Raw genomic sequence first — 18,432 nt, forward strand, 5'->3', positions numbered from 1 at the left:
TCACAGAAGACATTTTTTCCATAGACTGTGGCAGGGGTGATAGTTTGGGGATGATTCAAGCACATTACACTTATTGAGTATTTTATTTATATTATTATTATGTCAGCTCCACCTTAGATCTTCAGGCATTAGATCCCAGAGATTGGGGACCCCTGACCTGTGGTTTCCATGTGGTGCCTTAGTAACTGGAGATGGGTGGTGGGGAATGGGGACTCTGGTTTATGGGTCAGTTTGGGGCTGCCAAGAATATAAGTAGTGCTTCCTTGGTGCCTCAAATGGTAAAGGATCTGCCTGCAATGCAGGAGACCTGGATTTGATCCCTGGGTCAGGAAGATCCCCTGGAGAAAGGAATGGGAACCCACTTGAGTATTCTTGCTCGGAGAATTCCATGGACAGAGGAACCTGGTGGGTTACAGTCCGTGGGTCACAAAGAATTGGACACAAATGAGTGACTAACACTTTCATGAATATAGGTGTTTTAGAAAAATAAGCTAGAATACCCTGTGGTTACTCCTACTTCTTAACTAATTTAAGTAGATAAATTATGGCCAAAAGCAGAAGACAGAGGTGGAGGAACAATTGCCCATGATTCAGCTTCTCGATAATTCTCCTGTACTCATGGTTCCTGAGAGTCTGATTTAACCACAGCCCAATTTCCCCTATATAACACCTCCAAGTCTCTAAGGCTGACCTGGTGGCCAAGGAGTTTTGGCCTCTGGTTTGGCCACACTTCACAGCTTCCATGATCTTAGTTCCCTAACCAGGGATTGAATTTTGAACCTGTGTCCTCAGCAGTGAAAGCATCAAGTCCTAACCACTGGACTGAAAGGGAATTTCCTGCCTTTGATTCTGAGTGTGTGTGTGTGTGTGTGTGTGTGTGTGTGTGTAACAAGTCTGATGGTTAAATTTGGCCTGAGTCATTTAGGGAGAAATATGCAGACAGGAATGAAAAGACAGATTATGACCTGTGTTAATTCAGGTCCTTCAAGAATCAGGTGTCAAATCAGGGTTAAAAGCACATGGTATTTCTTGGAGAAAATACCTGTGAGGGAGAATGAAGAGAAATGGAACAGAGGAAGCTGAGAGAAGCCTCAGACAACTACACTGATCTGATTTCTGTGAAGGAGAGAGGGAAGGAAGGGTGGATGGAAAGAGTTTTGGACTGCAGTGGGGTTCAAAAACTTTGGCCAAGCCAGTGGGGAGTCCTCAAGAGAAAGTCACCAGGTGAGGAAGGAGCCTACCTTATTTCCCTACCACATGGGGCCATTGGCTGGGAGCAGCTCATGGGCAGCCTGACTTTGGAACTCACATGGTGTTGAATTCAGCTCACAGAACCTGGGAATGTCCCTTAGATACCATGTAGACAGGGCTGGTTTTACAATTTTGAAAATATATGTAGTAAATTTGTGTAGGAGTTTGGAGTATTTCAGGATGGTGGGGGAGAAGAGGTGACTTATCAGGGAATAACTTCAGCCCAAACACCTGACATCTATATTGACAGCTTCCCTGGTAGCTCAGATGGTAAAGAATCTGCCTGCAATGCGAGAGACCCGGGTTTGATCTCTGGGTTGGAAAGATCCCCTGGAGAAGGAAATGGCAACCCATTCCAGTATTCTTGCCTGGAAAATCCCATGGACAGAGGAGCCTGGATGGCTACAGTCCATGGGGTTGCACAGAGTCAGACACGACCAAGTGACTAACACGCATATATACATATGCACCAAATACTTGCTGAGCTCTGTGTGTGCATAAAATCATGCAATATTTGCCATACCATTATGAAGTGCTGTTTTAGACAGGACTGTTCCAGTTGGACATGATGGAACTAAAATTAACTTGGGTGAAAAAAAAAAAAAAGAACTTCTAGAAATTTACCTGCTCACCTAAGCAGGTTGTCTCAGATCTGAGATTGGAGGGAAGAAAGTGAGGTAGGTGTAAAAACAGAGTAGGATCCTATTTTTATTGAAAAAGTCAATATTCTTTTCCATCAGGAATTTTTTATATTAATTTTGATTCTTAAAAATATTATTTAAAATACTGGTTTTTAACATTTATTTTTAATTGAAGGATAATTGCTCTACAATATTGTGTTGGTTTTGCTATACATCAGCATGAATCAGCCATAGGTAAACACATGTTTCCTCACTCTTGAACCTCTCTCCCAACCTCCCATCCCATCCCACTCCTCTAGGTTGTCCCAGACCACCACTGGTTTGAGCCCCCTCTGTTATACAACAAATTCCCGCTGGCTATCTGTTTTACATATGGTAATGTATATGTTTCCATGCTACTCTCTCCATTTGTCCTACCCTCTGCTTTCTCCTGGAGAAGGCAATGGCACCGCACTCCAGTACTCTTGCCTGGAAAATCCCATGGACGGAGGAGCCTGGTGGGCTGCATTCCATGGGGTCGCTAAGAGTCGGACACGACTGAACAACTTCACTTTCACTTTTCACTTTCATGCACTGGAGAAGGAAATGGCAACCCACTCCAGTGTTCTTGCCTGGAGAATCCCAGGGACGGGGGAGCCTGGTGGGCTGCCGTCTCCGCGGTCTCACAGAGTCAGATACGACTGAAGCAACTTAGCAGTAGCAGCAGTAGCAGCTCCTTTCTCCTACCGTATCCACAAGTCTCTTCACTGTGTGTGCATCTGCACTGATGCCCTGCAAATGTGTTTGTCAGTATCATCTTTCTAGATTCCATATGTATGCATAAATATATATTTGTTTTTCTCTTTCTGACTTACTTCTCTCTGTATAATAAGTTCTGGTTTCATCCACCTCATTTTCGAACTGACTTAAATGTGTTTCTCTTTATGGTTGAGTAGCAACATTCCATTGTATATATGTGTAACAGCTTCTTTATCCATTCGTCTGTCGATGGACATCTAGGTTGCTTTCATGTCCTAGCTGTTGTGAGAAGTGCTGCAGTGAACATTGGGGTACATGTGTCTTTTTCAATTATGGTTTTCTCAGGGTATATGCCCAGTAGTCAGGTTACTGGGTTATATGATAGCTTTATTCCTAGCATTTTAAGGAATCTCCATATTGTCCTCCATAGTGGCTGTAGCAATTTACATTCCCACCAAGAATACAGGAGAGTTCCCTTTTCTCCACACCCTCTCCAGCATTTATTGTTTGTAGATTTTTTTGATGGTGGCCATTCTCACCAGTGTGAGATGATACCTTATTTTAGTTTTGATTTGCATAAAATCCTGGTTTTTTTGATTACTACGTTTTGTTCACATCCTCTTCAACTTTTGCTCCAGAGATGAGTGCCTCACTTGCCTCACCCTAGTCCTGACCTGATTCAGGCATGGCTGAATCCAGAGGTTCAAATGAACACATCATGACTTAGCTATATCATTTGGCTCTGTGTTTTCTCAGTTTGGCTTTATTTTAGGTAGGCACTTTCTACTTGTGGCTTTTAGCACTCAGAAGTTCAGAGGAAGAGATATCCTCTTAGATCTTTGAGAGGACTCTACTTGAATCCATCTGAAACCTAGCGCATTCTGGAAGAATTTTGAATTGTAGAATATACTCCAATCCAGGAAGTCATTTAATTTCTAGACTCTTATTGCCTTCTTGGAAATTCAAATCTTTTTGTTTAATCATATTTTTAGTTTACAAAATTGTTCTCACTGGAAGGCAAAATCAGTTTTAACTAACTTCATATATTTACTAGGAGAGAAAACCAAAATATCTTTCATTGAGGCAGCTTTTTATGCAATAATATTTATCTCTTTGTGCAATAATGATGTATCAAGGATCTTTTTGTTAACTGAAGAAAGCAAGGTACAAAACTGTCTATCATATACCATTATTTGTATGAAATGTATGAAAGTGAAAGTGAAAGCAAAGTCGCGAAGTTGTGTCTGACTCTTTGTGACCCCATGGACTGTAGCCTATTAGGCTCTTCAGTCATGGAATTTTCCAGGCAAGAGTACTGGAGTGGGTTGCCATTTCCTTCTCCACAGGATCTTCCTGACCCAGGGATCAAACACAGGTCTCCCGCATTGCAGGCAGACACTCTACTGTCTGAGCCACCAGGGAAGTCCTGTGAAATGTATACGAGTATGTATATGCCTATGATCATTATTTCTGAAAAATTATAGAAAAACACTGATGATAGGTATTGCTTCTGAGGAGGGTAGTTGGGTGGCTGGGAGACCATGGGAGAAAAACTGTTTTCATTGTATATTGTGTAGTGTCTTTTGAATTTTGAACTGTGTGTATACATTACCTATTCAGAAAATAAACTTTAAAAATACCCTTTATTCCCCTCAATAAGTTTGTGGTGGATATTATTACATACATTAGTAGTAAATTAGGGAGCTGGGGACAGACAGCTAGGGACAGACAAGTTTTCTGTGCTCCTGGAGTAGATTACCAGGCCTTGATTTGGTAGAAAATGCAACTCATTATAAGATCCCTTGAGTGTAATATAGTCAAAACAGCACAGTTATGTCTTACTGTTCAGTTTTCATTTTTTCACTCCTAACTTCTTTTACCCAAAATGAGACCCATGCAGAAGTATACACCAAGGGATACTAGAGTTTTTATAAAAGATGCCTGAGATTAAAGAAACTAACAGAAAACCAGTGTTAGTTGATAATGGCAGTCTGTCCCGAGTAGTAAATGGAAAGTAGATTTCTTTATTGACCCCTACCCCTAGCAATAAATATGGGTTGTTTTGTCAATAATATTAAAGGCTGTATGAGTCTTCAATAAACATTGGTACCTAGAATTCCTGGAACACCTGGGTGTTGAGGCTTCCCTGGTGGCTCAGACAATAAAGAATCTGCTTGTAATGCAGGAGACCCAGGTTTGATCCCTGGGTCAGGGAGATCCCCTGGAGAAGGAAACAGCAACCCACTCCAGTATTCTTGCCTGGAGAATTCCATGGACAGAGGAGCCTAGTGGGCTACAGTCCATGCGGTCACAAAGAGTTGGATGGAACTGAGCAACTAACACTGAGTGTTAGGTCAGACAGTAGGTATACCAATTCACGAAGCCTCGTGTTCTAGGGACCAAAGAGTTAAGAGGACCTCAGGTTACCATGGTGGAAGGTGATTCTCTAGCTACATGGGAGCATCGCTGCCTCCATGAATTTGTAGGGTCCCTCCTTACTGCTCTGGAGGATGAAATGGTTACCTACTCCAGGATTCTTGCCTGCAGAATTCCATGGACAGAGGGTCCTAGCGGGCGACAGTCCACAGAGTAGCAAAGAGTCAGATATGACTTAGCGACTGAACAACAACAAACAGCATAAAGGTCAAATTCTGCCATGCTACCAAAATCAATGTCAGAAGCTGATGGGGGCATCTATGGATGTGCAGGAACCACAGGACCAGATGAAAATTCCATTACCCAAAGGAAGAGAAGGTCCTGTCATGCTGCCAGGTCATCCTTCAAATAAAGAACTGCTCAGCTGCTGTGTGGCTAGATTGGCTTCTTCTGGTAATTTCTTCCCTGGACCACTTCCCTTACAAGCCTGGAAGAAACAGTTTTTCTACCTTCAGGTGCATCTTTTTTTTTTAATATCACCAATTCGATGGACATGAGTTTGAGTAAACTCCAGGAGTTGGTGATGGACAGGGAGGCCTGGTGTGCTGTAATTCATGGGGTCGCAAAGAGTCAGACACGACTGAGCGACTGAACTGAACTGAACTGAGACTTTGCTAATCTGAACATAATTGCTGTTAGGTTGGTTATTCACGTCTATCTGGACTTGTTAGATGAAGTATATTTAATTTCAGTGTTTCCTCAGCTTATGATTTTAAATCACCATAGGTTATTCTCCAACATGTATATTACTGTATCAGAGAACTTCAGACACAGAGAAAAGCCAAGAGATCCATCCATCTTACTCATTTTGCCTATGTGGATGCTTAGGTTTGGTGAGAAATAGGTATTAACTTATTCCTATTCAAAGGAAAATTATTTTGCTAAAATTAATTGACAGTTTGGAAAAATGCATTTAGTTAATTCCCTTTACAGCAATATACTCAAATGGATTAAAGAAGTAGGAGAAAAATCCGATTTTCCCTGGCAGTTCAGTGGTTAAGAATCCACCTTGTGGTTCAAGGGACACCAGTTCAATACTTGGTCCGAGAAGATCCCTCACGCCGAGGAAGAGCTAAGCCTGCGCACCACATCTACTGAGCACGTGCTCCAGAGCCCATGAGCTGCAACTACTGAAGCCCGAGCACCCAGAACCCATGCTCTGCAGCAAAAGTAGCCACCTCAAAGAGAAGCCGGAGCACTGCTACAGAGTAGGCCCCGCTTGCCCCAACCAGAGAAAGCCTGCTGGCAGCAGTGACACAGAGCGCAGCCCCAAATAAATGAATAAGTATTTTCAAAAGTTAAAAAAAAAATATATATATATATATTTGTGTGATTGGGTGTGTGTACACATGCATGTTATAGACTAGAGAAGATCTCCACTATCTGTGGTAAATTTTTTTGAAATATCAGTATGGAAAAGTGCACAGATCATAAGTGTGCTGGATAAATTTGCACTGAGTGAGCAGTTCTGTGTAATGACATAAAACCAAAGGAAGGAAACATAAGGGGAATATTGATAAGGTTGACAGCACAAATAATTTAAAACATCTGTATGTCCAAAAAATGTCAAAATTTTCGGAGAAAATGATAAACCGGGAAAAAGTTTACAAATATATGACAAGGATAATTAATGTTTATTTTTTCAGAGTAAAACTATCATTAAGAAACTTAAATACCTCAAATAAAATGGTATACACAAAAAGCAATTAAATATATAAAAAAGAAAAAAAGAGAGACCCCTCTTTAATAACTAAAGAAATTGGCAGTACTGAAAAGCATGTAACACTCCATGATGGAAGGTGCTGGAAATATGCATTTCTTATAAGAGTATACAAGGACTTTCAGGTAAATGTGTAGTGAAAGGTACTGGTGGTTGGCTGTGTGCAATTTGCAGTACATATCCGGAACCTGACCATGTATAGATACTTAAGCTCAAAAGTTCTACTTCTAGAAATTTGCTTGGAGTTAATAATAGTAAAACATAAGAAATAATTTAACATGTCTAAAAATAGGGATTGGTTAAACAGTAGAGCTATATGATATGATCTTCTTCAACCATTAAAAAAAAAAAATCACAGGGAATTCCCTGGTGGTTCAATGGTCAGGGCTCCGTGCTTTCACTGCTGAGGGCCTGGGTTCGATACCTGGTCAGGGAATGAATATCCTCACAAGCTGCACAGAGTGGCCAATAAATAAATAAGTAACTATAAAATATCACAAAAGGATATTGAATAACATGAAAAAATTTGCGATGTAGTAAGTGAAGACAGCAAACTGTAAAACTGAATGTATACTCAGAACACAGTTTTTAAAATAAATTATGTACACATATATATGCAGAAAAAATACTAGTAGGTATTACATCAAAATGTGGAGAGGTTTATATCTGAATTTTAAAATGTGGATGATTTTAATTTTTCTCTGTGCTCCTCTATATTTTCCAGATTTTCAGTAAAGAGCATTAATTTTGTAACCAGAAAAAATATTATAGGTAATAAAAATAATTTTAAAGTGTTTTATAATGTGATTGCATAACATCCATATCCTACGCAGTAAAGATTTCTATTTATGTGAGAGGTGCACACAAGAAGAAATAAAAATACTGACTCATTTTTTTCTTTGTCTAAGTGTTAAGAAATTTCCTACTCACGTTTAAAGACGTACATGTTATGATTGCCTCTCTGTGGTGAAATCCAGAATCCTGACAAGCATTCAACATCGGGATTAATCAATAATAACCATTAATAAACAACCAAGGTATTAGTTTTGAAAAACCATAAAGAGACTCTCCAAGAACACTAACTAGATAAAACATTGAATTACCAAATGTATCCAATTACTATGATAATATCTCAGAATTGTTTGAAGGGTTTCCCTAAATCTGTTGTTTAGTCACTAAGTCATGTCCAGCTCTTTTGCACCCCCATGGACTATACCTCACCAGGCTCCTTTGTCCATGGGAATTCTCCAGGCAAGACTACTGCAGTGGGTAGCCATTTCCTTCTCCAGGGGCTCTTCCTGACCTAGGGATCAAACCCATGTCTCCCTCATTCTAGGCGAATTCATTACCCCCGAGCTACCTGGGAAGTCCTTCCCTCAATTACAAAAATATAAATATCAAGCTTTTACTGACTTGCCAAATAGGATTATCTGCCAAATTTATACCCTGGAAGATACTATATAAATATTTTCTTCCTTTTCTTGTGCAAAAATGTTACCACTCCCTCCTTGTACCAGTAGAGATGGTGGTAGTTCATTGTGCCTTTTGAATACGAGGAGGACATGAGTGATGCCCAGAAGAAAGGTAAAAAGAAGGATTTCGTTTAATGCCCGTTTCTGAGGGAAACCATTTCCATCAGGAGCCCAAGGATCTTAAAGGGAGAGATAAATACTTCAATCCTTGCCCCTCCCCACCCCATTTTCTCCCTGAGGTTTGATTTCAGGTAGATTCATAAATTTGGATGAGGGTGGTCCCAACCAAGGCCCAGGTACAAATAATGCAGCAGGGCCTCTGAACTAAGATGTGGGAGCAAGGAGCTGCCTCGGACACTAAACAGGAGAAGTAGGGCATCTGAGGGACTCGCCCTGCTGTCTGTCCTGAGCCGGCTCTTCTGGGGTCTCCTGCTCTTTGAGTTGCTGTTATTGTGAACGGAAGAGCTGACCCCTTGAACTCTCACTGGAGATTCTGGCCTCTGAAGGAATGCTTGTCCTTGAGGACCTACTGAGAATGTCAAAGGGCTCTGTGCTAGCAGCTCTAACTCTAGGAATCTCAACTTGGGTGTTCCGGACAGAAACTCTGATGGTGGGAGCAATCGTCACTCCCTTGCAGTAATACTCTCAGAACTGGTCAAGAGTCACTGTTGCCCTGGGTCCCGCACTGGAGAGGGCCACACATGTCACAAAAATATCCACAAATTATTTTTGAAGAACACAAGGGTACCTGCTATGGATGGCATATTTGTGTCTTCCCAAATTCATATGCTGAAACCCTAGCCCCCAGTGTGATGGTATGTAGCATCAGATCTTTGTGAGACTTCCCAGGTGGCTTAGTGGTAAAGAATCCACCTGACAATGTAGAAGCTGCAGGAGCCTTGGGTTCAATCCTTGGGTCAGGAAGATGCCCTGGAGGAGGAAATGGCAACCCACTCCAGTATTCTTCCCTGGAGAACCCCATGGATGGAGGAGCCTGGCAGGCTACAGTCCATGGGGTCACAAAATATCGGACACCACTGAAGCGACTGAGCACACACACGCAGGCACTTTGGGAAGCATTGGGGTTAAATGAGGTCCTGAGGGTGCTGCCTCCTGAACTAGGGTGAACTGCCTACTGAACCTACTGAACTAGGTTCATTTTTGACATGCAGCAAGCCAAAACACTGAGATGCCAAAAGTGAAGTGAAACTGTTAGTTGCTTAGTTGTGTCCAGCTCTTTGCGATCCCATGGACTGTAGCCAGGATCCTCTGTCCATGAAATTCTCCAGGCAAGAAGACTGGAGTAGGTAGCCATTCCCTTCTCCAGGGGATCTTCCAGATCCAGGGATCAAACCCCAGTCTCCTAGACTGCAGGCAGATTCTTTACTGTCTGAGCCACCAGAGATGCCAATATTTGCAACCAAAAGAGGATTTATACTCAAGGCAGACAAACCCAAATAAGGAGACAGGAGAGCAAGTCTCAGATCCACTTCCTTCAAGGCAAGGAGCTTGAGGTATTTTGGGGGTAAAAAATAATGAGGCAGGGGCCTTCCCTGGTGGTCCAGTGGCTAAGACTCCACATTCTTGATGCAGTGGGCCGAAGTTTGATCCCACGTGCTGCAACAAAGACCCAAAACAGCCAAATAGATAAATATATAAAATAAAATGATCAGATTTAGAAAAATAGTGAAGCAGAGCTATCTGAGGCCTCGGGAACATGGAGACATGGAGAAAGCTGTTTGGAAAAGATGTGGCAATTGTTATTCTGTGCAGGCCTGAGCTACAGGCCTGAGCACATTAAAAAAGGGGGGCATTCAGCATCATCTGGGGGTGGTCCCCTGACCATCATCTCTGGTCCCCTGATGTCATGAGGTCACTGAGCAGAGCAGTTGGAGAGTTGGTGGTCCTATCCAGTCTCAACCAGCTCAGTTCCAACTAGTCACAGCTGACTTCAGGTCCCTGGAAAATAACTTGGACAAGCATCATATTGTTTCAGGTACCTGCGTCTTGGAGGATGTGCAAGTCTCAAAATGACCTTGATGAGTAAAGGCAGGGGAAATGGCAATGGGATGAATGCCCTTATAAAAAGAAGGAATTAATGTCTGTGCATGCACCAAGGAAGAACTGGTGAGGACCTAAACATGCTGGCACCCTCAGCTCAGATTTCCAGCCTCTAGAACTGGGAGAAATACATGTTTGTTGTTCATGCCTGCCGAGTTTGAGATACACTGGTGTAGCAGCCTGAACTGCCCAAGACAGCATCTTTATCATTATCATGGGCATGAGGTTCCATGAGGTCCGTGACCCTAAATTCACTCTGGTGGCTGACATCGTTCAGGCTCCATAGAGATACTTCTCCTGCCTCCTTTTCTTGAAACTGAAGACCACCTGTGATCAAACTGAAGCCTTGAGGTCTGCTGCTGTCAGTCTTGGGAAAACACTCTGCCTTATGGTGTGAGGAGGAGTCACAGAGCAGGAATGCCAGGTAAGAGACAAGATAGATTCTCAGGTCCTTCCCTTCAGATTGTGTGAATGCAATAGATCCTTGCTTAATGCATGTGTCATTTTCCAGTTACTGGGGAGCTTCTGCTTTCTTGCTTCTGTTCATGTTCCCATTTGGTGTTCACATGGTATTTGGAAGAGTGACAAGTGAGGTTGAAGAATTCGTGTTACTCATACAAGTGCATACATATGTCTGGACATACTGACATGGGATAACGATTCTTTACGTTGGTAACTTGACAGGCAGTGAATGCTAGAATTAGGCTTAGTTTCCATTCAGTTCAGTTCAGTCGCTCAGTTGTGTCCCACTTTTTGCGACCCCATGGACTGCAGCACGCCAGGCTTCCCTGTCCATCACAACTCCTGGAGCTTGTGCAAACTCGTGTCCATCAAGTCGGTGATGCCATCCAACCATCTCATCCTCTGTCGTTCCCTTCTGCTCCTGCCTTCAATCTTTCCCAGCATCAGGGTCTTGTCAAATGAGTCAGTTCTTTACATCAGGTGGCCAAAGTATTGGAGTTTCAGCTTCAGCATGAGTCCTTCCAGTGAATATTCAGTAGTGATTTCCTTTAGGATTTACTGGTTGGATCTCCTTACAGTCCAAAGGAGTCTTCTCCAACACCACAGTTCAAAAGCAATTGATGCTTTGGTGCTCAGCTTCCTTTATAGTCCAACTCTCACATCCATACATGACCACTGGAAAAACCATAGCTTTGACTAGATGGACCTTTGTTGGCAAAGTAATGTCTCTGCTTTTTAATATGCTTCATAACTTTTCTTCCAAGGAGCAAGTGTCTTTTAAGTTCATGACTGCAGTCACCATCTGCAATGATTTTGGAGCCCAAAAAATAAAGTCTGTCACTGTTTCCATTTTTTCCCCATCTATTTGCTGTGAAGTGATGGGACCGGATGCCATGATCTTAGTTTTCTGAATGTTGAGTTTTAAGCCGACTTTTTCACTCTCCTCTTTCACTTTCATCAAGAGGCTCTTTAGTCCTTCTTAGAGTGGTGCCATCTGTGTATTTGAGGTAACTGATATTTCTCCCAGCAATCTTGATTCCAGCTTGTGCTTCATCCAGCCCAGCATTTCACATGATGTACTCTGCATATAAGTTAAATAAGCAGGATGACAATATACAGCCTTGACGTACTCCTTTTCCAATTGAAACTAGTCTGTTGTTCCATGTCCAGCTCTAACTGTTGCTTCTTGATCTGCATACAGATTTATCAGGAGGCATGTAAGGTGGTCTGGTGTTCCCATCTCTTGAAAATTTCCCACAGTTTGTTGTGATCCACACAGTCAAAGGCTTTGGCATAGTCAATAAAACAGAAGTAGCTGTTTTTCAGGAACTCTCTTGCTTTTTTGATGATTCAGTAGATGTTGGCAATTTGATCTCTGGTTCCTCTGCCTTTTCTAAATCCAGCTTGAACATCTGGAAGTTCACGGTTCACATACTGTTGAAGCCTGGCTTGGAGAATTTTGAGCATTATTTTGCTAGCTAGATGAGTACAATTTTGAGGTAGTTTGAACATTCTTTGGTATTGCCTTTCTTTGGGATTGGAATGAAAGCTGACCTTTTCTAGTCCTGTGGCCACTGCTGAGTTTTCCAAATTTGCTGGCACATTGAGGACAGCACTTTAAGCAGCATCATCATTTAGGATTTGAAAAAGCTCAACTGGAATTCCAACACCTCCACTAGCTTTGTTCGTGGTGATGCTTCCTCAGGCCCATTTGGCTTTGCATTCCAGGATGTCTGGCTCTAGGTGGGTGATCACACCATTGTGGTTATCTGGGTCATGAAGATCTTTTTTGTATAGTTCTTCTGTGTATTCTTAGAGAAGGCAATGGCACCCCACTCCAGTACTCTTGCCTGGAAAATCCCATGGACAGAGGAGCCTGGTAGGTTGCAGTCCATGGGGTCGCGAAGAGTCAGACACGACTGAGTGACTTACCTTGCCTTATCTGTGTATTCTTGCCACCTGTTCGTAATATCTTCTGCTTCTGTTAGGTCCATAGTTTAAAACAGTGAATTAGTTTAAAATGCTTAGTTTAAAACAATGAATACAATGTAATTAAATTTCCAAACAGTAAATAAAAATTCCATATTTAAAAATAATTTTAATTTAAAATTGTGATATTGTTTAATTCTAGTTTGTATTTTACCTTTAACTTCAACACATCTTTGAATATTTTTTCATATTTGAATACTTTAAAAAATATAGAAATTTTATTTGATTTTTTTTACCTTTAATTTAATTTCCATATTTTCATGGATGTACTTATCCAATCTTCTACATTTTGTACTTTCATCATCGAATTTTGAATACTTTGAATATAGTTACATTTTAAAAAGTTTTGAGATCATTACTGCCAGTTGTCTATAAATTATGAGAATATTTTGATTATAACATCAAAATGTTTGATTTGACTGCAATAAGAATGAGAAAATTGAATGACATAAGTAGTAATGTATAAATTAAATATGCCTCTATTTTCTTAGTGGTTCAGACACTGAGCAGAGTCTTAGGAATACCATTATTTCTCCTCTTCCCCTGGCTTCTTGTATATATAGAAAAAAAAATAGAATAAAGATGAAATTATCAAAAATTTCACACAAGTTCAGTTTTGCCCTTTATTAACCAGAGGTTTCATATCACGTTGATTTTAAGTGTTTGATTTACCGCGGTTACTCTGTCAGTTCTCCACTTTACTTACTTACATTCCTCTTTCCAAAATGAATACTGTGCCATAGAAAGGAAGCTTAGTGTGGGAAATTCAAATAACACCTTTAGGATGCATTTATGTTGTGCAAGCAAAAGGAAGTATGTTCCGTTTATATATATTGGTCATCTCTTTGTATATTATTTTTCTTGGCGCTCTTGGAACCCAGTGTAATCCTCAGCTGCATAAATCTGTTGACAACATTTCTGGTGGAAATGTAATGTGTGAGGCTTTGATAGAAAATGTGCAAGGTATATTCAAAACTTTATAGGTAAGATAGCAACTGGGTAACTAACTTACGTCAGGTTTTGGTCAGGCTTTTCATGTTTTGCTGCAGGAGAGACTTTTAGTCTGTTGCTAAAAGATCCCCTAATGTACTTGTTATAAAATGTTTTTCTTGGATGTAATTTCTGTAAACAGTCAACTTTTGATAAAGATTATAGTTCTGTTCTGGCCCTCTTGGGGAAAAAAGAGCTCCTCTTATGTATCAGTACTAGTAAGATTTTCACGTACATCATCTCATTTAATTCTCACCATGGACAGTACTATATTACAAACTCCAATTTTATAGAAAACCAAAGCCAAAGAGATAGTAACTTGCACAGATCCCACAGCTAGTAAATTGTGGGTGTGAGAGACAAACCCAGGCAAACATTCCCAAACTTTCACTTTTGAGGACAAAGTTAGGCCCTGGGGTCACCTTGCTTTGTCTCCAGTCCTGCGTCCACCACTTACTAATTGTGTGACTTATAGGAAAGTCACTCTCAACTTCAGTTTTCTTGTCTGCACAATAGGAATAGTAATAGTATTAACATTGTAGTATCACTGTAATAGCTAAGAGAGACAATATAACTGAAGATCTTGGTAAAATGTCTGGTAAAATGTAAGCTCTCAAATATTAGTTTTAACTATATCATAAACTAATAAATCATGGTACCTAAAAAATGCTTATGTTCATTGATTTAGTAATTCTATATGTTTAGAATCTTTTTTGAGAAATAATCAGGAATAGATATGCAGAAAATTTGTGTCCTAGGCTGTTTCTTGAACTTCTGTAAGAATCAGATTTTAGAAAAAGTTTAACTGTGTAACAGGAGGGAAATCATGAAATAAATGAATTGTGTATGCTTGGCAATTAGCAGACATAAAAATGTTTCAATAAAATGTTTAGTCACATGGGGAATAGTTTATTAGATATATGAAATAGATGAATAAAGGGAAATGCAAATCCATAGATACTGCATTATCTTAATTTAAAACCATCTGTTAATTAAAGTAGGAAGTGTTTTATTTATTTTTTAAATCGAAGTACAGTTAATTTGCAATGTTGTGTTTCTGATGTACAGCAAAGTGATTCATTTGTACATATATATTCTTTTTCATATTCTTTTCCTATATTGTTTATTACAACATATTGAATATAATTCCTTGTGTGATACAGTAAGCTTTTGTTCTTTATTTATTTTATATATAGTAGTTTGTATCTGCTAATCCCAAACTCCTAATTTATCCCTCCCTGTCTCCCCCTTGGTAACTATTATTTGTTTTCTTTGTCAGTAAGTCTATTTCTATTTTCTAAATAAGTTTGTTTGTATCATATTTTTGATTCCACATATAAGTGATATGGTATTTGTCTTTCTCTGACATACTTCATTTAGTATGATAATCTCTAGGTCCATCCATGTTGCTGCAGATGGCATTATTTCATTCTTTTTATGGCTGAGTAGTATTCCATTGTGTATATAAACCACATCTTATTTTATCCATTCATCTCTTGATGGACATTTAAGTTTCTTTCATGTCTTAGCTATTGTAAATAATGCTTCCATAAACATTGGACACATGTATCTTTTTGAATTAGAGTTTTCTCTGGATATATGCCTAGGAGGGGGCTTGCTAGCTCACACGGTAACTTGAAGTAGGAAGTATTAATTGAGTGCCATGTATGTGTGGGCACTGTTCTGGGCACAGGGGATACAGCAGTGAGCAGATTGTCACTTTCTATCTCCAGGAGGACATTCATAGTAGTTGATTATATACATAATAAGAAACCAGAAGAAAATGCTTATTTATAGGGCCTACGACTATGTTCTGGAATATAAACTGTCATGATTGTTTACATCTTTTTCTTACATTTTAAAGCATTTCTATAGTTTACATTTTTACACTGTATACATTTTTTAAAGACTAACCATGTGTTGCTTTTATAGTCAATATGGCAATAAAATGGATGTACAAAAAAATTTCAGTAATTACATGCATGTTATGAAAAATCTTTTGAATACTTGTTGCTTTTTGAAAAATCACTCTTTATTCATTCACGTTTTGAGATATTGAAAAATACAAAGAGGAAAATCACAAACACAAATATTCCCATTTACAATAAATCACTAAACATATTATATATGCTTCTAGTATTTTATGTTACTGTTAAAAATTACTCAATTATTATTATAAAATCAACATATACATATTACAAAGAATTTATGTAATGCAGAAAAGTATGAAAGTGAAAAAAAAATCATCAAATTCTGGCATTAAGAAATATCACAGTAGTAAACCTCACTTATGGAGAAGGAAATGGCAACCCACTCCAGTACTCTTGCCTGGAAAATCCCATGGATGGAGGAGTGTGGTAGGCTGCAGTCCATGGGTTCGCTAAGAGTTGGACACGACTGAGGAACTTCACTTTCACTTTTCACTTTCCTGCATTGGAGAAGGAAATGGCAACCCACTCCAGTGTTCTTGCCTGGAGAATCCCAGGGACGGGGGAGCCTGGTGGGCTGCCGTCTATGGGGTCACACAGAGTCGGACACAACTGAAGTGACTTAGCAATTAGCAAAAACCTCACTTATGGAGAAGGAAATGGCAACCCACTCCAGTATGCCTGGGAAATCCCATGGACAGAGGAACCTGGCAGGCTACAATGGGGTTGTAGAGAGTTGGACACAACTTAGTGATTAAACAACAACAACAAATCTCACTTAAAACATTTTATAGTTAAAGTAAGAAGGAAGACTAAAATATAAACTTCTCTCCAAATGAGACTATATAATCCTATTTCTAAATACAATTTAATTCAAATATACAATATAAGAAAAGTGAAACTAAAGGAATTGTTGAGATTCAAAATCAGGACGTTGTTGACAAGTTAAAATTATAATGCAGTAATCACAGTTCAAGCATACAAAACTGGAGTTGGGCAGCCACTGAGGATCTGGTCTGGGTCATGTCTCTGCACCACTGAGAACTTGAACTCTCTTTGAACCGTACCAGACCCAAGGACACCGCCAGGCATATTCAGAACATCTGTCAGCTGCAACCTTATGGTTTCAAGGTCTCCTCTTGTAACTATGCAACTGTTTAGACCCCAACCAATCCTTACTTAAAAGCATCTTTTCTTCTTGCCAGCTTCAATTATAATTCTTGATAAAAAACTCATGTAATGAGCTATAACCTTGAGACTTTTGCGTTTATAAGCCTCCTCCATTTTGGAGTCAGGCTGAAAACAGTGCTTCTTAAATTTGTGTCTCCTGGGCTGCAGTCCTAACAAATCCTAACTAAGTATCTTTTTATTTCAATGAAGTCTCTAAGTTGTTGGTTAAAAACATAGTTCTTCACTACAAGAGAGAATATTTTCTAAAAAGTTCTCTTTAGGTTAACATGGAATCACTGAAAAATCCAAAGAAGTTGAAGTCTTGTTTATTTTGTAATAAAACCTTTATATTTTGCAAGTGTACTCAGTGGCTTCAGTTGTGCCCAACTCTTTGTGACTCTATGGATGGTAGCCTGCCAAGCTCCTCTCTCCATGGGATTTTCCAGGCAAGAATATTGGAATGGGTTGCCATTTTCTTCTCCAGGGGATCTTTCCAATCCAGGGATCAAACCCACGTCTCTTAAGTCTGCTACATTGGCAGGTGGGTTCTTCACCACTAGCACCACCTGGGAAGCCCCTTTGCATCTTGAAAAATGAAAGTGAAGTTGCTCAGTTGTGTCCGACTCTTTGCAACCCTGTGGACTGTAGCTTACCAGGCTCTTCTGTCCATGGGATTCTCCAGGCAAGAATACTGGAGTGGGGTGCCATTTCCTTCTCCAGGGGATCTTCCCAACCCAGGGATCAAACCTGGGTCTCCTGCATTGCAGGCAGATGCTTTACCCTCTGAGCCACCAGGAAAGCCTTTGCATCTTAGCTGATAGTAATTAATATCCTGCTATTGGCCTTAAGAAAAAGAGTCAGAAAAATGAATTTTTAAAGAAGAACAGAGTAATATCATTTTGGGACAAGCAAATTGTGGCAAACCATAAGCAGGTCTGGAGAACAGAGGATCGTGACTTGCTTTTACAGAGGAACAGAGGAAACTGGGGAGACTGTGGTGGTTACTCCCTGGCTGCAGGTGAGAAGCAGCTTACTCTTGCTGGGTCAGGAAGTGTTTTTTCCTGTTCGGATCTGTAATCTGGGTGACTGATATGCATGAGAGCATCCCCTTCAGGGTCTCCCAACTTCATTTTATTTTTTATTTTAAAAAGATATTTATCTATTTATGACCGTGCTGGCTATTCATTGCTGTGCGCTGGCTTTCTCTAGTCGTGGCCAGCGGGGCTGCTCTCCAGTCGCGGTCTACGGGCTTCTCCTCGCTGTGGCTTTTCTTGTTGCGGAGCATGGACTCTAGAGCACAGGCTCAGTCACTGTGGCACACGGGCTTCGTTGCTCCACGGCATGTGGGATCTTCCCGCACCAGGGATCGAACCTGTGTCCTCAGCATTAGCAGGCAGATTCTTAACCACTGGACTGCCAGGGAAACCCCTCAACTTCATTTTAAATGAGGTTTCCTTTATTTATTTTCATACTGCTGAGAAAGATCAAGGACCTTACCACTTCTGCAATTTGTCCCACTCTTCTTGTTTGTTATTTATACTGTTATTATTGTTGTTGTTATTATAGTTTATACA

This window comes from Bubalus bubalis, chromosome 1 (genome assembly GCF_019923935.1).
Source record: "Bubalus bubalis isolate 160015118507 breed Murrah chromosome 1, NDDB_SH_1, whole genome shotgun sequence".
In the NCBI taxonomy this organism is placed as follows: Eukaryota; Metazoa; Chordata; class Mammalia; order Artiodactyla; family Bovidae; genus Bubalus; species Bubalus bubalis.